The following is a 26,265-nucleotide window of genomic DNA, read 5'->3' on the forward strand; positions in this document are numbered from 1 at the left end:
CTTCTCAGAGAAAACTCCTATTGAATTCTATTGGACTTACTCCCAGGTAAGAGGCATTAGGACTGCAGCCTTAATCAGCATCCAACCCATTGCCATGATCACATAGTCAACATGTACAAATATTTCCATAAGGATTGGTTATGTTTGCCAGCATATGAACTGGCTCCTAAGGGACCATTTCACCTGCAACAATTGGCAGCCCCATTGTCTGGGATGTCAGCATCATCCTTTCTAGAATTCTTAAGAGTAGTGACACCCAAGCCTCTGAAGAAGTGTGCATGCACACAAAAGCTCATACGTACCAATAACAAACTTAGTTGGTCTATAAGGTGCTATTGGAAGGAATTTTTTTATTTTGTTTCGACCCAAGCCTTAAGTTCTCTTCCATACCACACTAACATGGGTCTTTGCAAGTTAAACAGAAAAGAAAAACAATAGCAAATTGTATTTGCAAGATAATTTTTATTTACTGTGTTAAATTTATTTACAGAATTCAACTTCTACTCCTTCTGTTCTTCATCACACCGAATACACATTGAAAAAAGTTCCATTGCCTCTTTTTAATCAAACATTCCACACATTGCATTATTATTTTATCAGAGTTTCTCCATTTTAACAGCACAATTTGAAGGCCATGGCAAATATGAGATTGCACAGAGATTTGAGCAGCATTTTCTACATGAAATCTACCACGAAATGGAATGCAGGCCCAAAAGCATAGCACAGATATTCCATAGTTTCTTGGTCAGCTATGGCTATTATGGTTAGTCTGCCCTGGGACATGTAATATGCTGCTTGAACTGAAGTTATCCAGTTGGCACATACATTGGTGCCTATTGTGTTGAATGGTCAAAGCTACAGAGCAGAGAAAGGAGAAGTCCACCCTGGTCCCTTTCTCCTATTCAATAATCTATTGGCCTGGCTAAAAATACTGGAATAGGCCTTGGACTTTATGGATAATAGTTGGATCATGACCCCAATTGGGTGCCTCCCTAGAAGACCCCCAGAGCTTCTGTCAAAGTTCCTACCTCCCATTCTATGTCCTGAACCACAGGGTACCTGGCAGCAAGTCCCACTGGAATCTCATGATCACATAGCAGATGCTACCACACAGTCTGGCAGGCTAACAGGTCCAAAATCTAAAGTCCAGTGAGGCCAGGCTCCTACCTCTGCAGCTGATCCAAGAAGTCAGTCCTGCACACACACAGTCCCCAAGAGCACCCTGGAATATTCAAGGCATGGGCCGACCAACATGGGCAGTTGAGCAAACACAGCACCTCAGTTCTGCTGATGCTGGGCTTGATGAGGCATATTACCATCACCTGTTCTGAGCATTCTCCAGTTGAGGAATCATACCTGTCCTCCCCGAGCTAACGAGCCCCACCTGGCCAGCTAGTGGGCTGGCCTGTAGTCCCTTGCCAGCCTCAGCCTCCTAGAATGTCCCTCCTGCTGCTTCCTACACCTCAGAGCTTGCTGTGTTTATGGAGACAGGGGCCCCTCTGGCAATGGGTCCTGCTTCTTTAGTTCCTGTGCACTGACTTGCCCCATCCCCACATCCTCCTCCATCAAGTCGTGAGTACTTCCTACACCAATCTCTCCTTCCCCACCCCCAGCTTGCCTCAGTGTACCCCAGTCCTGGCTACACCCCTCACTGGGATCCTCTTCTGCCTCCCTATCGTCCTGCCAGTTCATGACATTCTACTTAATTTGGTCCTATATCCAGACTGACTTTCCTATGCTAGGTTTATATGCCCTTTCTTTCTCAGTTCTGCTTTGTCTCTCTTGTGAGTTCTGCTCCAGAGGTCCACCTCAACACGACATCCAATCTTGCTGGAGTCTCATATTTCATCCCTCTGTGTGCTCTGCTGCCTATGGCCTAGTATTTTTTCCCTTCAAAAGTGTAAGTAGTATAGCCAAATATCTCACTCCATTGGCCAAAAAAGAGACTCATCTTGAGGGCTATTTATCTATATATGCTCATAGTAGTTTCTAGGAGATGCCATTTTAATTTCCCATAAAGCTTGCTATCAGCTATAGACTGATAACTGCATTTCTGTAAGTGCTTCTCAGAAGGCACTCTGTTGAAGGTTCCTTCAAGCCTGTAGCTGGCCCAATATCTTCCTCAGCCCCATAGTACATGTTTGTAAAATCCTATTATGTACATCAGTGGAGGAGAGAATATTCACTAAAGGCACCCTTTCCTCCATTATCATCACCTGGACTAATGGCAATGCAAGAGTGTAAGACCTTTGTTCTAGAGGCAAACTGATAAACTGAAGAGGTCCCACTACAGTGTGTGAGCATGTGGGTGGGGAGTAGGAGAGGTCAGGTTTCATGTGTCCTTGCTATTAAAAGGCACACAAATTGACTTCTGGGCTATGCATCTAGCTTGAGGGAAGGGTGGAACATAGCGGGTGTCATTTTTCCAACAATGCAATGTGTCCAGATAGTCAAATGATAGCATGTGTTTGGGATCCAAGGTTTTTGACAGAGCATGGAATTGAGAGTCAGTGCCTCCTCTGCACATGCTAAAAGTCTCATGTGATTGAACTAAAATGTGGGTGGGTTCAGGCACGACTCAAGACCAAGATTTAGCTCAAAAATGATTTATTGGAATATTAGGAACAAGAATGGCAAACTGGGGAACTCAGCCCAGTATATATATACACCTTAAGCCGGCCCAGGGCAATATGCCTGCCTGCCTGTGATAGGTCACTTTATGCCATGACTAGCGAATCATAACACTGGCCCTATTGCAGCAGGGAATGGCTGCCTGCCAGCTACCAGCAAATGTCATTAGAGGTTTGAGAATCCTCTCTGTCTTTTGTTATGCAGATAAAGCTCCTGAGCTCCAGGAGGCATCAAGGCCTAGGCCTGCAGTGTCATGCATACAGCCTGGCTTCGGCCTACAATGCCCGCATACGTAACAGGAACATTCCAGTATGACACTTTGATTTATGGTATATGTGTCCATTGTGCTCAGTTGTTGGCTACTCAAATGAGTAAAGGGTAAAACAACAGGGTCTGCGGAGGGGAGAATGGCTAAGAGGAGCTGTAAGTTTTCCAGTCGTTCTAATACGACAGAAATAAGAGAGAGCAAATGCTAAGGCACAATGGAAAGGAGTTCCTCTCAGAACTGGGTAGAATGTGTGGCAGAAATTTTGTTTGTATGGGCTCAAAAGGCATTTCCTTTTCCTACAGCAATGTCCTGTCTGAAGAAGGAAGCACTGAGGGAAACACATCCTTCCATTTTGCTGTTACTCTGTTTCTTGTTTCCTAAGAGGCAGAGGCCTGAGGCTGGCAGTTCATTTTGTGTGTCACGAAAGGGCAAAAAAAGATCACTTGTTGTGTTTATTATTGTACTGTTACTGCCAAACAGCAGAGAGGAAGTTGTGAAATTTTCTGGCTCAGTTGCTAAAGCAACTTAACTAGCCTGATACTATGTAACTTGACTGGGTGGGGGAGGGGAAGCATATTTCTGTTCTGCCTCAGACCCTCAAATGCATTGTAATGGAGAGACCATGTGATTCAAAGTGACTCATTTCTCTCTCTGGTTTTTCAGTCAGATATGCTTTGTTGTTTAGTTGTTTAGTCGTGCCCGACTCTTCGTGACCCCATGGACCAGAGCACGCCTGGCACTTCTGTCTTCCACTGCCTCCCGCAGTTTGGTCAGACTCATGTTTGTAGCTTCGAAGACACTATCCAACCATCTCATCCTCTGTCGTCCCCTTCTCCTTGTGCCCTCCATCTTTCCCAACATCAGGGTCTTTTCCAAGGAGTCTTCTCTTCTCATGAGGTGGCCAAAGTATTGGAGCCTCAGCTTCACGATCTGTCCTTCCAGTGAGCACTCAGGGCTGATTTCCTTCAGAATGGAGAGGTTTGATCTTCTTGCAGTCCATGGGACTCTCAAGAGTCTCCTGCAGCACCATAATTCAAAAGCATCAATTCTTCGGTGATCAGCCTTCTTTATGGTCCAGCTCTCACTTCCATACATCACTACTGGGAAAACCATAGCTTTTACTATACGGACCTTTGTTGGCAAGGTGATGTCTCTACTTTTTAAGATGCTGTCTAGGTTTATCATTGCTTTCCTCCCAAGAAGCAGGCGTCTCTTAATTTCGTGGCTGCTGTCACCATCTGCAGTGATCATGGAGCCCAAGAAAGTAAAATCTCTCACTGCCTCCATTTCTTCTCCTTCTATTTGCCAGGAGGTGATGGGCCCAGTGGCCATGATCTTTGTTTTTTTGATGTTGAGCTTCAGACCATATTTTGCGCTCTCCTCTTTCACCCTCAATAAAAGGTTCTTTAATTTCTCCTCACTTTCTGCCATCAAGGTTGTGTCATCTGCATATCTGAGGTTGTTGATATTTCTTCCAGCAATCTTAATTCCGGCTTGGGATTCATCCAGCCCAGCCTTTTGCATGATGAATTCTGCATATAAGTTAAATAAGCAGGGAGACAAAATATAGCCTTGTTGTACTCCTTTCCCAATTTTGAACCAATCAGTTGTTCCATATCCAGTTCCAACTGTAGCTTCTTGTCCCACATAGAGATTTCTCAGGAGACAGATGAGGTGATCAGGCACTCCCATTTCTTTAAGAATTTGCCATAGTTTGCTGTGGTCGACACAGTCAAAGGCTTTTGCATAGTCAATGAAGCAGAAGTAGATGTCTTTCTGGAACTCTCTAGCTTTCTCCATAATCCCGCGCATGTTTGCAATTTGGTCTCTGGTTCCTCTGCCTCTTCTAAATCCAGCTTGCACTTCTGGGAGTTCTCGGTCCACAGATATGCTACTTAGGCACAAAGGGAAGTGGCAAGAGGTGACAGGAATCAAATATCCAAGAAGGAAATTCAGTGACTGAGCCTCACTTCTGTTTGGCTCTGACTGCTAAAAGCATATTTTTACTGAGATTTATAACCCAGCTTATACACCAGAGGTGGGGAGCCTGAGGCCCTCAGGATGTTGCAGAAATACAACTCTCATATATCCCTGACCACCGGCCATGCTGGCTGGGGCTGATGGAAGTCCAGCAACATATGGAGAGTCATAAGTTTGCTTATATCTGTTTTACACAATAGAGCTGGTAAACAGATGCACAGAGGGGGGGGGGGAGAGCAGCAGCAGCGGGGTTGGGTGGGGTGGGGGAGGGCAGGGGAGAGGGAGAGGGGAAAATGTCACAAAATCCAGGAAAAGGGGAGGTTAAACTTCCAAGTGCTCATAAATGAGTGTATTGACTCAAATATATTTTAAATAACTCCTTCAGGAGTGTTTTGAATACAGTCTTTCTTGTCCTTATGCAGTAAGGGTGAAAGTGGAGGTGTGCTTACCCCCTCTGTCATGTCTCCTCCTTTGCATTCTCCTCCTTTGCATTGTGGCTGCCTGTTCCCACAAAGCTCTATATGTTGGACAAGGAGGTCTACAGTGTGCAGTCTGCTGTTGGTTTCTTTTGTGATTTAGAACCCCATATGATTAGTATAGCAATTTCCTCACTGCAGACCTTCGTCCTCCAGAGAAAGGGCAAAGGCAGCTAGAAACACACCCACACACCCTTTCCCCTTGCACAGTTCTGATTGTGTGATGTTTCTAGTTCCTTCATCTTTGGCCTCAAAGCCTGAGACTTGGCTGTGCATGACATGCTTCATGTAGTCCCGCCCACCCCCTGTTGTTGTTTTTGTTGACAAATAGCTGGCAGCTGTGGATGTCGGGTTCAAGCTAGATTGGGACTGTAGCCTGTTTGTGGGCTAACCTGTTGACCCCATCACAGTCCCAATAAGAGCCAGGGTCCTTCACACCTGCAATTCAGGATGGGAGGAAAGTGTCCACTGGTGCCAAATGGAGATTTCGTCTTGCTAGAAATCACAGGCAGTGTGTGTGTGTGTGTGTGTGTGTGTGTGTGTGTGTTATTGTGTGTTTCTGATCAGGAGCATAGCAGGCACGAAGGTTTGAAGCCTCCATGGGGTTAATTCAACTCATATCCCTGCAACCCAGTTTTTTTATTTTCCTAAATCAACTACATGACAAGCAGTACATCTAGACCACAGAGTGCCGCACAGAAGATATTGCAATACATTGGTTTCAATAAACAGATTTCTGTGCACCAATAAACATATTTTGTGTGTGTCTAGAGAGCTCTTCTACCTCCCCCCCCCCATATGAGAAGCCTGCCACAAAGATCTGGAGTTTTTCAAAACAGATCTTTTAAGCCCTTCTTCTGACATTCCTTTATCAACCGGCACTGTGGGAATAATGTGTGTGCAGAATTTGCCCCGGTGTGGGGAATGGATTTCACTGAGCCTGTTTGCTCTTTTCCCATGCACAAAGATTTCTTTCTCTCTCTTTTTTAGAGGCAGACCTAATGAGCAGGGTGAGCCTAACCTCCAGGTGATGACATGCTTGTTTTGCTACTCCTGCTGAGACACAAATAGCCTGCTGATGAGATGGAGACTGCAGGAATGATTAAGAACAGTTCAGATGCAGAAATGCAACTGCACAGCGAAAGCTCAGGGGCAGCCGGCGATGAGACGCTGTATTGTGCTCTCCTATTAGAAGGAATGTGGTAGTGATGTATAAGGTATGAACGATGTGGCCTGCAGAGTACCAGAAGCACTGCCTTTGCTGCTGTTGCTTCTGCTGCTGAGAAGGAGATGCTCTCACTGAACTGAAACTGCTGAGGATTTTCTCACTAGGATACCCGTTTCTGAGTGCTTCTGCTTTCAGGATCTACGGATTCTACTGCATGCAGACTGACTGATATATATACATACACACAGGGGTTATCTCCCAGAAGAAAATAAAGAACTGTCCATATTGTTTTAGGAACAGAAGACCAGGGGGAGCATTTCCCCCCTGCAACAAGAGGATGTGTAGGGGGGCAGATGAGGAAGCAACCCTGTCTGAAGGTAGGAGAGAAGTTATATTCCTCTGATTGCTTTGAAGATGAAATAAGTAAAGGGCTGAGGGGGAAAGATGATTTTTGTCGAGTTTGTGGTTTTGATTAAATGTCATGTTGCTGTTTGGCATCCTTGGTTCATGTACCTGTACAACCCTCTTTTTAAATTAGCCTCTTCTGCCTTTTCTTGATACAATCCCTTTAGGATGGTTATGATTAACAATTTGGAAATGATCGGGGCTCATCTACGCTGCTGGTGATGGGATGAAAAAATGCAGAAATGCCTCAAAGAGGCTTTGCAATATGTACCAGGCATGCAGTATCCTGCGGGGTACAAGTGGCATTGAGAATTGGTCGAGGATTCCTATTAACTTTTCTCCTTTTTTGCAGAGGTGGGACTGGAAGGGTGTTGTGGGATTGCATAGATAGCCCTTAATTTCAGTTGAAGTTCATGTTTTTTGCCTTTTCACTCTCAAGACTGTCCAAAACCTGCCGTTGTCAGCCTAGCTGTATGTGACTGGAGTAAGTTCTACGCAAAGGCAGAGATTCCAGGGAAGGGACTGGAGTCTGACAGCATGGCATTTATCCTTTGCCTTTGCCACAAGGGCTAAATCACAGGGAAAGGTACATTTTATTATGCAGATGTGGAGATGTGAATCCAGAGTGTGTCTGGTGGGATCTTTCCCCCATACAAGCTCGGGATCCTTTAACTCCTGCATGTCTGACCCAAAGCAACTTACACTTAACATTCTGGTCACCTTTCTGAAAATGGTACAGAAAATGCATGGAGTTATTGACTTCCTGATTTTACACTGTTAGGTCCCCCTTCCCCTGTCAAGCTTCTCTCTCTCTCTCTCTCTCTCTCTCTCTCTCTCTCTCGTGTGTGTGTGTGTGTGTGTGTGTGTGTGTGTTACTAGATGTCTCTGATTGGTTTTAACATTTGTACCTGAATAAATATTTTCCTGCCCTTCACACTGCTTCTCGATGTCTCTCCAAAATGCAGATGATTAATCAATTAGGCTAGTGGCCAATTAGGCATAACCTTGTAAGAAAATAATTAGGTATGGGCGTGTGGGGATTTGACTGGCAATGTACTACAGTATACACCCAGATATTAAAGCTCTGCCTTAGTACATATATTCTGTTCAGTGGCTTTTCTAACAAGCATCAAAGTGCATCAACTATAGATATACCCCAAGGGTTTCACATCTTCAATAGCAGCAGTAAAACATATTTTACCAGTACTTTCTGAAGCAAAAAATAGGGAAAGAGGCCAAAGGGACTATTGGTCACCAAGTATCTTACTCGTTTATATATTCTGTTTGTAATTTTGTGTGTGTGGTTGCTTTATGGGTGTATGTGTGCTTGTGTGTGTGTTTAAAATCCTGCAGCACCAAAGGAGATGAGGCTAAAGTGTTACATCTGATGAGAACCATTATTTTTACCAATATTGTTAAATAAATGCATTATTAAAAGAGGACACATAGAATGGTGGTTCCTAAGTTGTGTTCAGAGAGGAATTCCTCTTTATTGCTACAGAGGTTCTGGCACTGCAGCATTACAATACAGCCATATTAAAAAGGTCCTTGGAGCAAATAGCCCCCTCATGCCTCATATTCAGTAGACTTAAGTAATTCTCTAGAAAATAATAGCAATGGATTTAAACAATCTAGGCTAAATTGATGGTTTTTGTTTCTTTAAAGTTTCTTACATTTACCAGGGCCAAACGTAAATGTAACCTGTCTAGCATACTTCAAATACCTATACATAATTTTGGCAACAGGTCATCTGGTTTTTCAAATGAATCCTAAGGATAGCATCCTCCTTGATTTGTGTATATTTATTTGAGTGGAGGTCTCGTTTCTGTAGTCCTTTGATGAGGAGAGTGGGTGCATGCTGAACATTACTCTTAGCTGAACAGTTTGCTACCATATCTCCCCCGAATATATGAAAAAGGACTAAATAACAATAAGTACAAAGGGAAAGTCGGGATGAAAGGAAGAAGATATTCCTGAAGGATTACTGAGCTGGCAATTTCTAAGATATTAAGGCTTGTTCTGAAATATCCTCTTATTTTTAAATTGTACATGATTGCATTGAGACATCAAATTCAATTCAGTCAGTGAAGAGGCAGCAATATATATGACAGTTGTCTGACACCAAATCCACAATTTCATTCTTGAGAGGCAAAGGAACAGATTCCAAATGCAAAGCTCTTCTCTATTCACATGTCAACCCCTTAACCCTTTGATGGTTTGATGCTTAAGGCTAGTCTTTGAGCTCCAGACCTTTAACTATATACACCAGGCGATTCCTATTGATGACTAGCACAGATGAAGTGACTTGTTTTGCAGTTCTGAATTCTAGTCTTCAGTCTTTGAAAAAAAAAATACTGTTACAGTGTTTTTCAAATGAATTATTCAAAAACAGATGCATGTCATAATTTCAGAAGGTTGGGGGCGATATCCATCTTGCAGATACCAGGAAGCAGGGCTAATTCTGCATTACACTTGACATGGAAATTTTGGGCACAGTGTTGATTGCAAAGATAAGTCCACACCAACCCTTTGGATATACCTTTTGCAAAGAATTAATATCACTGGAAAAGGTGACCTAAGACCTGTCAAAGTTCAGTTGTGTGAAACATGCCTTGTGTGCAGAAGGTCCCAAGTTGAAGTATCTCTGCTTAAAAAATGTCAGACAATGATGGGAAAGATGACCTGTGCTGGACACTGTGGAGAGCTTCTGCCAAGCAGAGTTCAAAATTCTGGACAGAAAGGAACGGGCAAGCGAATGAGCCAATGTAACACTACCTTTGACCTGGTAGTCAGGCAGAGTTATATTGGCGTTATTAGGACAATTTTGAATTGTGTGTGCGTTTTTGTGTCTGGGGATCTATAGTATTGTTTGATTTTACATTATTATTATTATTATTATTATTATTATTATTATTATTATTATTATTATTATTATTATTATTTTGTTTATACCCTGCCCATCTGGCTGGGTTTTCCCAGCCACGCTGGATGGCTTCCAACAAAGTATTAAAATACAGTGGTCTGTTAAACATTAAAAGGTTTCCTAAACAGGGCTGCCTTCAGATGTCTTCTAAAAGTCTGGAAGTTGTTCTTCTCTTTGAGATCTGGTGGGAGGGTGTTCCACAGGGCGGGTGCCACTACCAAGAAGGCCCTCTGCCTGGTTCCCTGTAACATGGCTTCTCGCAGTGAGGGAAATGCCAGAAGGCCCTTGGTGCTGGATCACAGTGTTCGGGCAGAATGCTGGGGAGTGGAGACGCTCTTTCAGGTATACTGGACCGAGGCCATTTAGGGCTTTAAAGGTCAGCACCAACACTTTGAATTGTGCTTGGAAACTTACTGGAAGCCAATGTAGATCTTTCAAGACAGACTGGTGTTATGTTGTCTCGGCGGCCACTCCCAGTCACCATTCTAGCTGCTAGGTATAGCTGGCTAAAAAGTACTGTTTCTAAGCTTGCCCATAGTTTCAAATCTAGGTTTAGCGCTAACTACGATACTAAAAAGGTTTGCTTGGCAGATTGGTTTACTGTGCATGGACAAATTGCATCTGCTTTGTTCCTCTTGGCTCTGAAATATTTTTTAAAAATCAATAACTAAAAAAAATACTGTATTGAAGGGGCAGTGTAACCAGATAGGAGGAAGTTTCTTGTGTTGCTAACTCTTGTGGAGCAGACATCCCCTCCCCTGCCAATTTGAAGAAGGCCACCAATCAAGCTCCAGAGTTTTGACCACATACAACATGAATTCCTGCTTGACAGCTAAGGCAGGCCATGTGTCTTGTTTACCATAGTTTTCAAATGATGAAGAATACTGAAAGTGTCAGCCAGGCTTTCTGTAGGTCCCACCCATGTACAAAGTACACATAATGGCTACCATTCATGCTCAAAATGTGCAGCAGGAACCATTTTGGATATTGCATTTTGCCATTGAAGAGGCTCAGAAAATAGACTGAGAAAAAGGGAGGATTAAGTGGTGCGGTTGATATGTGGAATGGTACCAAAACATCTCCTTGCACCAAGGACAACCGGGCCACTTAGATAACATCTGAAGTGGGCGTCAGGGTGGGAGATGCACAGTGCTAACTGGATAGAACAGAATTTGAGAGGAAATGTAGGAAAGGATATAGGAATAAAGGACACAGCCTTCTACTGAGACCATTGGTCCATCTAGGTGATCTAAAGTATATGTCCATGTAACTTCATTGATACAGGATATATTTTGAGGAGCAAACTAGCCATGACGCTTTGGCCTTTGCATGCTTAGCTTTGTTTATGAATTCGTAGCTGCAGAAGCCCCTGGTCCAGATGAAGACCACAATAGGGGGAGTGAGGAAAGAAAGGAGATTTAACTCTTTGGCTCTGCTATGATTCTGATCCAGATTCTATACATACAAACCCAATTGGTCACAGGAGAAGTTCCACTTGCACTAAGGGGAGGTTTTGTCCTGGATTAGCAGCCCCCAATAGCAAAGGATTAACTCTTCTTCCCCATGCTGTGCTCTAAATCTGGGTCATCCCCCCCAAATCCTGCAGTAGCAATTTTGTAAACCAGCCAACCTAAACAACTCATTGAGTGTGGCCCTGAATCATTCCACTGTGGAATGGGACAAAGCACCCAATTTAGACATGGGACATGTGTGGTGCAAACTGTCTACTTTTGTGTTGCAGATGTGATTAGACAGGCTTGGTGTCCTCCTTTTAAAGTTGAATAATGGTTTCTAAGCTGTTTAAAAGGCAAGGATTCTTTTGATACCTTATGGGGCAATCATATAAGTACTTTTGTTTGTAAGGGACAGGCTGTGGGAATTGTGAATATGGGGAATGCTTATCATAAGGAATGCTTATCCTAACAAATCTTCACCATGGTAGAATAGCTAAATCCAAAGTCGTATCACAAGAACTAAATTCTTTTGTTATGAAAGAAAATGAAGTGAACGTAATTCAATTGTTGCCAAAAGGAATTGTGGGGGAAATAATGGAATAATCCATGTTGGTGCCCTGGCTGGGTTAAATATTGATTAATATTTTTAGCTACGGGTTTTTTGGGTTGGTTTTTTTTTTTTACGTCTTCAAGGGAAAAAATTGTTGGAAGATTAGCATGGGGAACTAATAGTCAGAAATGGGTTTAGCATTTTATGTGAGAGATTGAATTAAGGATTAAATGAGTGCTTTGCTTTCCTTCAGAGTAGATTACTTTGATCAGTGTGCATTTCACCCTAAGGGTCTGTGGCTCTCTTGACACATACATGGCATGCTTCAGTGTGTGCTCAGGGCTTTCCACATCCTGCCCTACTTATCTGAAAGGAAATCCAACCACTCACATTGCTTTACATATTTTATATTTCATTTCCTTTTTGTTTCATGGCTATGTAGAAGACTGAGTTGTTATTTTTTTTATTTGCTGTATTGGAGCATTTATGGCAGTGTATCTAAAGCCATAGCCATCTTTTGGGATGCACATTTTACATCAATATATGCAGGACTTCTGCCCATGGCCACAATTTACTGATGTGGTCCTGTGAACAGCTCCTAAGGTTGGCTTTTGCTGCTGTGGAGTTGGAAATTCACACATGAGGTTTAGAGTGGCTTCAGCATCAATTGGGTTTGTACAGCAAATGTGAACTGTGCACTGGCCACATATTTATTTCTGTTGCCAATGCCACTCCTCCACTTTTTCTTGTACATGTTCAACAACCAGACAATAACAAATGAAAGGAATAGGCAGCCTGCAGACTTCCACATGTTGGTGGACTCTAACTCCCATCAGCCCCAGCAAGCATAGCTGATGGCCAGGAAGGATGGGAGTCAAATAATTCGAGTGTCTATTCTGCATTGCTTTATTTTAATTCAAAATGTAATGGCTGGGGTTTTTGTGGGTGGTTTTTTTTTTGCTGTTTATTATAGTATAGTACCTTGTGTAGAAGGAGATTAATAGATTATCAAAACAATGCCTGGAATGCCACAAGTTCCTCATTGCTGGCATGTGAAGTGAGAGGACATCAAATCAATATATGCCTCACGTGTGATAGTTCCTATTTTATTTCTAACATGGCACCCAGCGGAGGCTGGGGATGTGATTTCATGGTGGTGCTGCCTCACAACTTGAAACTGGTAACCCCCTTCCCAACTTGACTGCAAGTAACTTATGTATACTGACTGTGGTTACTGGGATAGTCCTAGCGTCCTGTGTGGCTACTAGCTAGACAGGAATCAGTTGTGGAGGATAGCCACATCTAGCAGTAGCATTATGTTTTGGGATGTAAGAAGGCATCATTTTCTGTTCCACCCTGTATTCTTCACAATGCAGCGCTGTTTCCATTACACTGCAGCTCAACTTCCACCAAAAACTATGTTATTTGTCCCTCTGTTATTTGCCAGTGTGGTGTAGTGGTTAAGAGTCACGTAATCTGGGAAACCGGGTTCGCGTCTCCGCTCCTCCACATGCAGCTGCTGGGTGACCTTGGGCCAGTCACACTTCTGTGAAGTCTCTCAGCCCCACTCACCTCACAGAGTGTTTGTTGTGGGGGAGGAAGGGAAAGGAGAATGTTAGCCGCTTTGAGACTCCTGAAGGGGAGTGAAAGGCGGGATATCAAATCCAAACTCTTCTTCTTCTCTTCTTCTGTCCCCTGTGACAAAATTACATAACTTATGTAGCTTTCATAACTTGCAAAAAATAGCCTAAATTATGTTGTAATTTTATTATTCCACCCAATTAATTTTGATGCAAAGGAAACACAATGGAAATTGGGTTGTGGTGGTGGAATTACATATTGCAGGCTGAAAGAAACAACTACAGCAAATACTGATTGTATTCACTGGATTGATTGTTGTTTAGTCATTTAGTCGTGTCCGACTCTTCGTGACCCCATGGACCAGAGCACGCCAGGCACTCCTGTCTTTCACTGCCTCCCGCAGTTTGGTCAAACTCATGTTCATAGCTTCGAGAACATTGTCCAACAATCTCCTCCTCTGTCATCCCCTTCTCCTTGTGCCCAACATCAGGGTCTTTTCCAGTGAGTCTTCTCTTCTCATGAGGTGGCCAAAGTATTGGAGCCTCAGCTTCAGGATCTGTCCTTCCAGTGAGCACCCAGGGCTTATTTCCTTAAGAATGGATAGGTTTGATCTTCTTGCAGTCCATGGGACTTTCAAGAGTCTCCTCCAGCACGATCATGGGTTAAATAAGTAAACATTGGCAATTTCCTTTCCCATTTTTGATTTTGTTAGAATTCTATAACATCCCTACCTTTGAATACCAGTCACTGGGGCACAACAATGGGAGAGGACTATTGCTCTCATATGCCATGTCTTTTAGTTTTTACACCAGAATAAGCTGCACTGATATACATATATAAACAGATAATTACTTTAACACTATGGCATAAAAGGGATTCTAGATGAGGTTTTTGCATGCACACAATTTATGGGCATGGGTAATATATAATTTCAAGTGTATAATAACAGTGGTTCTGGGTTAACTGTCTTTGATATTTGTGCATTGACTGACTTACATTTGTGTAATGCAGGGATATCTTGACAAGAAAAACTTGTTTCAAACTGAGAGAAGATGCTGTGTTTAAGAATGAGAGATGATCTGTGCATCATTTTACATGACACAAATCCTCCCCCTGCTGCTTGTTTGATGACCAGTGTTAACAGTTTCCTTGTTGCTGGTAAAGAATTGCTTGATCTCAGTAAAGAGTTGTGCTTACCATGGGCTGTTTATCTATCTGCATATGTGATTTCATATCCTCATTAGAAAGCAGATTTTATGTGCAGCTTTAAAATAGTCAATGGGATTGAGGATCCATAAGAAAGCAGTTAAATCCAGAGTTTCCAAATAAGCCTCGTATGCAGAGAATAGTGAACACCCTAATCCTGACCACATTTCCTTGGAATTTTCTATTGATTTCAGTGGAACCAAGTAGCTACAGTATACTTCAGATAATAGATTGCACTCCAATAGGAAATCATGAGTGTATTTATTCAATTCCTTTTTTGGTCACTTAAGGGTATCTTGTTGGTAGCACAGGGTGAGGCAGTAAATAAATTAGGATCTACTAACAGATGTCCAGAATGTGGGTGAATATATCATTCCATTCTTTTTTCCAAATGTTAAAGCAAGTGATCTCAGAGTTTAGTTTGTGTGTCTTGTTCCACTGTATTTATCCTGAAAGCTAACCATATACCAGGCAACTTGGTTTGTAGTTTGACTTCAGTTGGATACAATAAAGCAATAATTTAGTACTAATGCATTTGTAGGCAGATGAAGCTTTAATGCTGTAGCAAGTGGAAATGTAAAATTTTCTTATATTCAGTTATTGCAATAATTTAAAAAGGGCAAAAGGAAAAAAAAATCAAATGGACTAGGCGTGTAACTGCATTCATAATTGTTGGTAAAGGAGAAAATAAGCAATCCCTTAGAAATTTTACTTTGGAGCCCAACATTGTAGAGCTGCTGCAGACATCTGTTTGGTATCAATAGTCATGCACATATATTTACTTTTGTGGTGTAATGACTAGACTAGGGCCTGGGAGACCAGGAATCTCATTGGGTGACATTGGGCCAGTCACTTGTTAACTCACCTCAGATCACACTCTGAGAATGAATGAGGACATCTATGTTCTCTTGCTTCCTGTCTGATACCCTCCTCACACAATTCAGCCAGTGATGTAGGTAGAGCAGCACTCAGGTCTAAGGAAAGGGTGCCATGAGCTTCACCCTGCTGCTGCTATGGACCCTAGTGCTGTGGGATCTTACCCATGGGGCTCCTGCCTGCCAGCCTTGGGTTTAGTGCCCCTTGTCACCTGCATTTGGTTCAGAGTCTGGCTCCTTAGCCAGTGACTTTGCAGCCTCTGACTTAATGTCTTCATCATTGCTGGTTGTGGGATCAGGACACATGGTGAGCAGTCAGTTCTGCCTCTGTTAATGACTGGAAAATTGCAAGGTGATTGTGATGGTTGAGTGAATAGAAAAAGATATGGAGGGAGAGAGGAAGTATAGAGAGAGTGATGAGGTGGAACCAAAGAAAATGGCAAAGAAACTGATGATGACTGGTGTCATTGGTTAGGAAATAGGGGCTATATTGTTCTGTTTCAAGCCTTCTCCACCTGTTTCCCAGCTGGTCAGCCAATCCTTCAAATGTCTAATTAAACCAATTAGTCTGGTACAACTGTTTAAATTTCCATGAGGTTTCGGCCTTTTCCAGTGCTCTAGAACCAAATGCCATACATTGGAGACGTGTGTTCATTATTTTATTGGGCTGGCTTAGGGTTATGGTTATGGTTGACCTTTATGTACAGGCTTTAAAGCTTCAAATAGCCTTTGTTGGTTGATGAATAGAATGCAGTGAACTTGTTCTCATTTTGAAGGAGGTGAGTCTTCTGGCACCACTCCATGGCAGGAGAACATTTAGTAATAATGCAATTTTCTTGGTGCTATCTCTACTAGACACCCAAGGCAAAGCTAATCAGAACAAACAGAAAAGGGACAAGAGAAGGGAAAGTGAAAAGGTTAGGAACCTATTCAAGCTATTCTAGATACTTCATGCCAATCATTCTGATTCTTAAGTGACGGTTGTGTCCTAATGCTTTTTAGTTTGTGCACTTGTATGTTTCACTTTGAGTAATACGTCTTTTCGAGGGAATACTTATTTGGGATATTCAGAATGCAAATTTACTGCCTCAGTGAGAGTGTTTGCAAGAGGATGGTGAAGTCAGCAAAAAGCAGAGTGAATTTTGTTACAAATAAATATTTTTAAAGTGTTTTTTTGCCAGCTGCTGAAGCAGATTATGTTTGAGGAATGCTGAAAAAGCAGTGGAGAGTGGGAGAGAGCTGCATTTGGATTCTCACTGCTGAACAGTGTGTGGAAAGTGTGTGCATAGGGGAGACACAACCTCTGTTCACTTTGGAAATATAACATTTTCTTGGTATTAACCAAAGAAAGATATTGTGACTAACCCTGGGTTGTTGTTTTTTTAAAACCAAGGCACACAACAACTTGTTAATCTAATTATAGCTACTCAGCTTATCCTAATTTTAATTACAGAGGTTAGATCAGAAACTTAGGCTAAAGAGTTCATTAGCAGGCAAGGCTTTTAAAAATACCACATTTTTCCGCCTATAAGACGCCCCCATGTATAAGACGACCCCTATTTTGGGAGACTCAGATTTAAGAAGATGGGGGCAGATGGTCCCTGTGTATAAGACGCCCCCAAATTCTAGACATTATTTTTTAGGAAAAAAACCTAGCCTTATATACGGAAAAATACAGTATATTATACAGTGAAGGCTTCCAGAAGCCAACCATCAGCATCCTCGTTAAAGCACTGGTACACTCTTCCATTGGACAGGAGTGAGCCTTTCGCAGCAGTAGCCTATGAGTTTTGGTTTCTTCTTCATTTTCATCAGAGCCAAGCAGTTGCTTATGAGGAGCTCATAAGCAAAAGCCCTCTCCTGCTGTTGTGACCTAGAGGCTAACATTCTGACCCTGAGGGTAGTATATTGCTAGTAGCCACTGATAGATAGCCTTATTCTCTATGAATTTGACTAATGCCCTCCCTGTTAAACCATCTAAATTGGTGGCCATAGTTTATGTGTGCTGTGTGAACTGCTATCTCCTTTTGCTATGCTTGGCTCAGTAATTTCTTTGCTGACTTGGCTTCCTTCCCACTTGCATGAAAACTGAATAGCTTGCTCCAGGCACAAGGGAAGCTCATTCTGCAGCAAGATGGAACTTCAAATGACCTTATTGTGTTGTGAGAACAGCAGAACAATCTCAGACACTCAACCTTTATTTATTAAAATGTTTTTATACCAACTTTTGGCCCTATGAAGACAATTTGTGAAAAGAAAAGGCAAAAAAAAGCAAGTTAAAGAGAAGCAGAATTACATCAAAATATTAACAACTCAGATGAGGAGAGTTAGAAGCTCCTCTGATGACTGAGGAACAATATATCGACAGATAGCATGTAGGAGTGACTGATGCCTGATAATTTATAACTTTTGGGAGTCCATGTTTTAAAGGCTGTTGGAATCAAAGCTGTATCAACAGGCATTTTGTTTGAGGTGAAATTGATGTTCGTGTGTGTGTGTGTGTGTGTGTGTGTGTGTGTAAATACAGTGGTACCTCAGGTTACATACGCTTCAGGTTACATATGCTTCAGGTTACAGACTCCGCTAACCCAGAAATAGTACCTCGGGTTAAGAACTTTGCTTCAGGATGATAACAGAAATTGTGCTCCGGCGGCACGGCGGCAGCGGGAGGCCCCATTAGCTAAAGTAAGACTCTTCTGTACTCCCCCCCCCCAATTCTCACTCACAAGATAACTACTTCAATGGGGAGGGACAGATTTATTTATCATGCGAGGGATTTATTAACCACTGAAACATTAAAATAATACCATACAGTAAGAATAAAAGCAAATAAAACAAATAGCACAATTCTAAAAAATAATAATAATCCCAGAGCTGCTCACGAATTCCTGCATTGTAGGGGGTTGGACTAGATGTCCAATGGGGTCCCTTCTGACTCTATGATTCTATGAAGTAAACTTGGATTTCTGGGAAAACCTAGAGAAACAGAAAGGCTTTTTAGTGTTCGTGCTGGTATGACCTCAATGAGCAGCATGTTCCACCTGAACCTGCATGGAAAGACCTGGTCCAGACTATCATGGGACAAACTAAAATGTCTCTTTGCCCTGGAATTAATTTCCCTCTTGTACAATAAGAAGTATGGTGGAGGGAAAAGCTTTTTTTTCTTGAGGCCAAGGGGATTTTCAGAGGCATTTATAGGTTGTTCCATGGTAATCTTAAGTGTTGTGACTTTTTTTTTATTGTGACTTCAATATCCAGGAAAAGTGAGGCTCATATCAAAATTAATGGCTTTATCATGTGCCAGAGTGAACTTTCCCACTTATCGCATTGATCCTGTGGGTATTATTTGTTTTGTCTTCTCTTGTGTGGCATGGCTTTCTAGAATCATTAATTTTGCTAAATATATTAAGACTGCAATCCTATACACACCAACCTGGGAGTAAGCCTTATTGATCATAGTGGGATTTATTTCCGAGCAACCTTTTGGTGCAACATGTTTGGGTACTTAATGACCCCACCTTCTAGCACAACCCAAGCCTTGACATATGGACTATTCCAGGTGTAGACTTGAGGCTTGTTGGATCTGCTTTGTTCCTTACTAGAACCCCAAGATGTAGCCAAGTACAAAAAAACCACAGAATTAAAATAGCAGGGTCCCCATTAGCAGATTCTTAACTAGGGATTATTTTTCAATAGCAAAACAACTGTGTTCACAGACCTTTCACATAAAAACCCACCACTGGTTAGCATTCTTCAATTCAAGAAGCAGCATTTTATTGTTGTATCAATTGGGAGTCCGATAACTCAGCTATCTCCCAGTTGATCTCAGCCCTGCCCACCCCTGATTACAACAGTTTGGTGATGTTGGGATCACCCTGCATATTGTTAAAACTCTTGCAGGTTCCTTCATGTCCTATATGCTTAAGACGGTGGACCTGACTTTACACACTGTGTTAGTACTGCATTCTGAAATATCCTCATTTTAGGACAGAGCTGAATGTTTTCCAAAGATAACATCTTTTCAGCACACAAAAGCGGCTCTGGGGGAAGCTTCTAAAAACATAGCTACTTTATTATTTATGTCCCTATTTTCAATTTAAGGAAAATCAACAGAGCTTACAAGAACAATGCATACAACAAAACAAAAGTTCAAAGAAACCAGTGAATTGAAATACTACCACCATACTAAAACACCAATAAACAGCAGTATTAAGCCTTCATGGCCTTTAATTATCACAAATGTGAGCATCAGTTACAATTAAAATACCCAAGAAGAGTCCTGCTGCATGACCACTGTGAGAACAAGATGCTGGAGTAGATGAGCCAAGTGCAGTCCCAGTGCTGTCATATACCATAGATTTGTTTAATGGCATTGAGATATTGGCAGTTTTATTTTCACACCCTCTCCCAATTATCCTAACATGGAATCTACCTTTTCCATAGCTGCTACACACAGGGTCAACATTCTGATTCAGCTGTCCGCTACAACACCAAAGCCCTATTTCTGGCTAGTTGCTGCCAGTTCAGACCCATGAACGTGTATGTGGAATTTTGTTGTCGTTGTTGTAGTGTGCATCACATTGAATTGCATTTTCCATTTTCCTGACCATTGGAGCTCTTCAGAATCTATTTTTGTTTTAAACACCACGGACAATTTGGTATCATGAGAAAACTTGGCTACCTCACTGCCTCAACCTTAAGTCTCGAACTTTTATGAACAAATTAAAAAGCACAATTCCTAGTACCGGTCCTAGGCGGACTCTACTTTCTATGTCCCTTCACTGCAGAATATGAACTCTCTGCTTCCTTAACTGGTTACTGATCCATAAGAGGATCTACCCTCTTAGTTCATGACTTTTAATCTTACTTAGGAGCCTTTGGTGAAATGTTTTATCAAAAGCTAAGTAAACATTTATCAGATGTAGACCTAAACAGATGTTTAGATTTATTATTTTTATTTTTAAACTGTATTCTTATTCTATGTATCTGGTTTTTAAATGGTTGGTGAATTGGTTGGTATTTTAAATATGTTGTAAGTAACTTCAAAACATTTTTTTTGAGTGCATAATAACAATAACAATAACAATAACAATATACATTGTACACAATTCCAACCCAGTCACTTCTATCTATGTACTTGTCTACATTCTCAAAGAACCCTAAAAGCCAGGACTTGCTCTTGCAGAAGCCATGCTGGTTCTGCTTCAGCAAGAGTTGTTCTTCTATATGCTGGATAATTCTATCTTTAACAATGCATTTCATGAGTTTTCCCAGAACAAAACTGGCCTGTAGTTTCCAGGATCCGAATGGATCCCTTTTGAATAATTGGTGTTAGATTGAACATTTTCCAGTCTTCCACTATGGTCTGATCTTGGGGACAAGTTATATATTTTGTCTTATAAGTTCAAAAATTTTACATTGCTTGCTGACAAAATTTGTCAGTAAGACCTACAACTGGCATTATGAAGCAGGTCATTTTTTCAAACAAAAATTGCTGCTGGAACTGGGACGACAGAGAAGATTGCAATGAAGTGAGCTCACCATTGCCTGAATGTTTGGTGTGTTTATATGTATGTATGTTTGTATGCATGTGTGTTTTGCAAGCCTCTTAAATATGTGTTGGCTCAAAATGTTCAGCACTTTGTGAAAGCAGGTATCCATGAAACAAGTTAATTGCCTTTTGCTGCCTGGAGAGAAAATCCTTATGAAACACCCATACCCATTTTGGCTCAGCCCTATTGACCTCTCCTTTATGTTATTACTTTCTGAAGTATTTGGACTGTTCTTCCCATGCCTTGCCTCTTCATGTGTAACCAAAGTGGTTTGTTCCAGTGAGTATCACGCAGGCTTCCACTTAGGAATTATGAAAGCCAAATTCATTTCACAGGTGATACAGCTTTCAGTCATGGTTACTCTGGGATAGATTTAAACTGGCAGAACAATGCAATAGCTGCATTGCTATCATTCAAGGCCTGAGCAAGTTGGTTAAGGCAAACCATTTCCTGAGTTATAGGACACTAGAGAATGCCAGTATCATGTTTTACCATTTTAATTTCTTCGGTTCAATTGATCAGCTGCCAACAGGGAAATTTCAAACCCATGTAACACCAAGCAGGGTTGAACAGAAATTATTGAACCCGAACACCCCTGTTTTCTCTTTTAATGCACATACTGGATGCAGCCCAACTCAGTGTTCTTCAGGAATATTTTGACCATCGGTTTCTACAAGTGAAATCAAAACCAGCTGGATGTCCCCTTCCATGATACCGCATTTTATCCCCCCTCCTAGGTTTACACACAGAGAGGCGTGCCCCACTGCATTTTAGGTGCCTAAAGATCTTTTGCTCAATGTGCTTTACAAGCTGAATCCATGCAATCAGAATTAAGCAATCTTAAGTACTTTAAGAAAACTGCATACAATCACAGTCAAGCAGATCTTAATAAAATGGGCATTGTGTTAGGTGCTACTGCTGTGTGCATGGAACAGACTCTCTTTCAAGGCATACCTATGGATTCTTCTTCTTGTGGATATAGCTAAGCGGGCTGTCATAATGAGTGCCTGTACTTCGAAATTCACCACTAACCTACTGCACAAGACTTTTTGTTGTTTTCGATGCAACAGAGCTGCTGCATAACATACAATACACACCACTTCACCCATGCCTGGTTTGCTGACATGTGTCTACAAAATGCCAAATATTCCATGAAATTACAAAGGGATTGTCCAGTGTTTGAAACTCCCATTGTTCTAGGCACATTCTGAGACAGGGAATTTCTTTAGCACAAGCAGTTTCTGAGTTCTGCATGCAGTACTGCGCCTAAGATTTCAGATTAAAACTGCAGAGTGGAAGGAAAGGAAGAACTTTTTCTGCCTCCCCACTTATGGCTACTCTCTGAAGACTGGAGAAGAGATCCTCTTAAGAATATTAGGGGGGGTGGAAAGGGGAAGGAGTAGACTATGTGAAAAATGAACATAATATTTTAGCTGCAGTTCATTCATTTTCAGCTTTGTATTCTTGTTATTTAAAATGCACGCCTAGACATTCCGTTGTTGCGCCCTTAACCTAGGTTTAAGGTGCCATTTAGCTCCTAGCTTTCATGTCTCAGTTTCTAACACTGGGCTCGTCCACACTTCCACTTGCCCCACCGCTTCCTCCTGGGAAAACCCAGCACCCTTAGCAAGCTACAATTTCCAGGATACTTTGTGGAAAACTATGTTAAAGTGGTGTTCAAGCACACTTTACATTTTGCCCCTCTGCAAAATGGTTTCCCTTGTTAGCCTTGGCTCTTGTTCAGCCTTCTGAAGACATGGGGGCAAAACCACAGTGCGCCTTATTGCTCCAGACACGAGCCTTAGTACAAAGGATAGAAAACAATGGGGAGGGGCTAATGAAGTCTTGGCCTCCAAAATGCACTTACTAAAGATGGGATAGCTCAGTCAGTAGAGCATGAAACTCTTAATCTTAGGATCAGGGGTTTGAGCCTCATGTTGGGCAAAAGATTTCTGCATTGTAGGGGTTGGACTAGATGACCCTCGTGGCCCCTTCCAACTCTATGATTCTATGAGTCCAGTTGTAAATGTGTCTAGGATTGTGCTGCATGTCATCCAGGAATTTGCCAGTGATCCAGTATGTGCAAGTTTAAGTCATAGTTTAAATTTGTGATTTATGTATCTGTGCTCACTCCCAGGTGCAGTTGGTTTTCCATCAGCCCCAGCCAGCATGGTCAATGGTCAGGAGTGATGGGGGTTGTAATTCAGTAATGTCTGGATATCCCATTCTGGTTCAAATAGCATAGATAACATCCCTTCCAACCAGTTCTTCAAAGCTATGACCTATTTGTAATTTTATCAGTTCACTCACCAAAATTCCTGGGACACAGCTTTACTGTGCTTAAAAATGTTACGCAGGAAAACATATTTCTGTCCAGTCCACAACCAGCCTTCTCTAGTGCTCAGTCATTTGTCTTTTCTGTCAGTCCCACTTGCTGATCCTCCTTTTTCATCTCATTTGCACTTCTGAGCAAGCCACTTGAAGATTGCCAACTGATCACATTATGGGTTACCCATAGCACCATGAATTATTCTGTGATTGACTGACCAGTTGGTTATTCCTCACCTTTTGCTGTGATCATAACAGTGCCACAAACACAGGACAGGCTGACTCCAGCTGCAAGGTGGCATTAAGCAATCTGATACACCATCAGTGTTGGATCAGTTGCAATCCCTCAAAACACAGAATGTCTCTTGCCTCTAATCTCAGGTAGTATTTTTCTTAACATCAAAGATGTGAAGACACGAGGATGGTCCTGGTAGATGGCAACTGCAATTCGTTGTGGCTTCCATAGATCATGGTGCTTAAACCAAATGGCACAAACAGAAGATCATTCATGCTTTGAATGCAGGGAAGGAGAGATTGGAGGGAAGGAAAAGCAAAAGGTACATGTGTGATAAGGAGAAGCTCTAGCTGACAGAAATGGAACTTGAAAAGCAGTTGGACTCTCCACATAGCCTACAAAGAAGAAAATTGGTTTGTGAGAAATATAGGTCATGGCACCGTCCTGGTGTCTTGATGTTAGTGATCTATAAGTATAGTATATTACCAATGGCAGCATCTGGGACTTCTATTAGAGTTGTGCTTTTCTGTCTGACTCAGACGGCTATTTAATATCCCTTATCTGATCTTGTGTGCTCCGCTTCACACTGACAAATAAAGGGGATTTCTTTAGGATTCATTCACACTGCAAAACCAGTTGCTGAGATATTTTCTTCTGACTAGAGCTAGCAAGGAAGCATGGAGAATAAACGTCTGGCAGTTTGCAGAACAGAAAAAGCATTTAAATAAAACCTGACATTCATCACAATCAATCTTTGGAGCCCATGAAGCCATTTCCAAGGTAAGTGTCTCTAATCTGAATATTTGAGGGTCAGGTTATTTCCTGAGTTTGCGCTGCAAGTGAAGGTTTGATTCCCCAAACTTGCTTCTGATCTTGTAATAATTCTAGTGGTTTAATGACACTAGGAGTACAGCTGAGAGGCAGAAAACCAGCAATCCTGTTCCAATCATTTGTATAGTTCTCATATTCAATAAATTATTGGCTTGGAATATCAGCACATAAAAGGATTGCTCTAGTGTTGCAACTTCATGACATACAAATATTGGGGTGCAAATTTGGTGATGTGTTTTGGACTGACAATAAAGGCAGGCAATGCCAGTGAATTTTTGGAACTCTCCAGAAGCCCTTCAGACCCCCTGATGTTTTCTCCAGGATATAGAACTCATGATCTCATTTTTGCAAATATATTTTGGCCCCTGGAAGCTGCTTGAGGTCCCAGGTATTGATGCAGGACCTGCTTTATATCACTTGCAAGTCTCTGTAGTAAGAAGTTCTAGTGTCTACTTTCCATATGACTTCACTTTGACCTCTGGCTGCTACATAGTGGACAGGGGGCCATCATAGGAATGCAGGAATCTCTTTGTCCAACCTGGGACTCAAACCCACAACCCTGAGATTAAGAGTCTAATGTTCTACTGACTGAGCAATCCCGCAGGGAAGCTACTATCTGATTAAAAACACTCTTAATCCATCAGACTCTTACCAACATTTGCAAACAGTGGCTTTTGACAAAAATGAAAGGGGAAAGCCTTTTCAATGGTAGCCCCACAGCCCTGTAGCCAGGATGGGGTCAGTGGGTCCACCATCCCAACTAGGGGTGTGTCTGGGTTTAAGATTGGCTTTTTAATTTGTGTCATGACGATGTGAGCTTGCATTTAAAGAATGACAGCTTGTTTTAAGAAAAGAAACAATTGTAGCTAAAATATGGCAGGAGCTTCTGGTACTTCTTCAAAAGTAGATTTGAAACAAGACCCCACACTTGTGGAATTCTGTGTCCCAGGAAATTTAAGTGACCCCATCTTTCAAAACTTTTAACAAGCAACTTAAAACATCTTTGGTTCAGCTTTGGATTAATTGCTGTTGTTTTTACTAATTGCTGCCATTTTAGCTGCTAGTGTTCAATTTTAAAGGCATGTAATGCTGTTTTAATTGGATGATTGCTGCACTGATGTTGTATTTTATTAGATGTTGTGCACCTAAAAGGCTGTGGGATATATATATGAATCATCATCATCATCATCATTGTTATTAATTACACTTGTTAGTCGCTTGTCACCTAAAGGTCTCTAAGTGACTTGCATTAAAATTACATTAAAATACATTAACTTAAGCATTTTATACCATTATCAGAGGAAATTAATAAAATGCTGTCCAGATCAGAAGATCACCTTAAAGATTTTTAGGGTGCTTGATGCTGAGGAGCAATGAACTGCAAGTATCCACCCTCTGTAAATTTTAAGGTGCTTCCATATTAGATAGATAGTCTGGATTTCAGCAAGGCTTGCACAAAGCACAGCAGCTTTATCCTGCTCTCGAATTCACTTTGGAGAATAGAATAATAGTTCTCCCCAAACTATCCATATATGTGATATGTGTTCACATTTTCTGCACTGTGTGCACTACATTGTCTCAGGTCTGAGGCATATATTTGGAAACTGCAGTCATTGGTCATAATGCTTTCTGTTAATTTACTAGGGAAAGGAGGACAACCCCTCTGGTAAATTAAGATCTCAACAGAGCCCATCAGTCTGGTGTCTTCTTTTTTCCCATCCTCTAATTGCCTTTGCGGTCTTGGAAACCCTCCTGTTCCTTCTGTAGCCTCACAGGCATATGATAAGCAGCATCTTTTGCAG

At 41.7% G+C, this 26,265-nt stretch overlaps 1 protein-coding gene across 4 annotated transcripts in view; it reads left to right on the forward strand.

Moving 5' to 3' along the window:
* Window positions 1-2,838: 2,838 nt before the first annotated feature.
* Window positions 2,839-26,265, forward strand: part of DAB1 (DAB adaptor protein 1) — a 586,419-nt gene continuing 562,992 nt past the window's right edge. For 2 of the 4 annotated variants that reach the window (XM_082228744.1, XM_082228738.1), the window contains exon 1: window positions 6,397-6,900. The gene's annotated coding sequence lies outside the window, so the exon portion shown is untranslated. Of the gene's footprint in view, window positions 2,941-6,345; window positions 6,901-26,265 lie in introns of those variants that run through there. The other 2 variants (XM_082228739.1, XM_082228745.1) reach the window with 2 other exon arrangements.

This window comes from Podarcis vaucheri, assembly GCF_965113315.1.
Source record: "Podarcis vaucheri genome assembly, chromosome: 6".
Classification (NCBI taxonomy): domain Eukaryota; kingdom Metazoa; phylum Chordata; class Lepidosauria; order Squamata; family Lacertidae; genus Podarcis; species Podarcis vaucheri.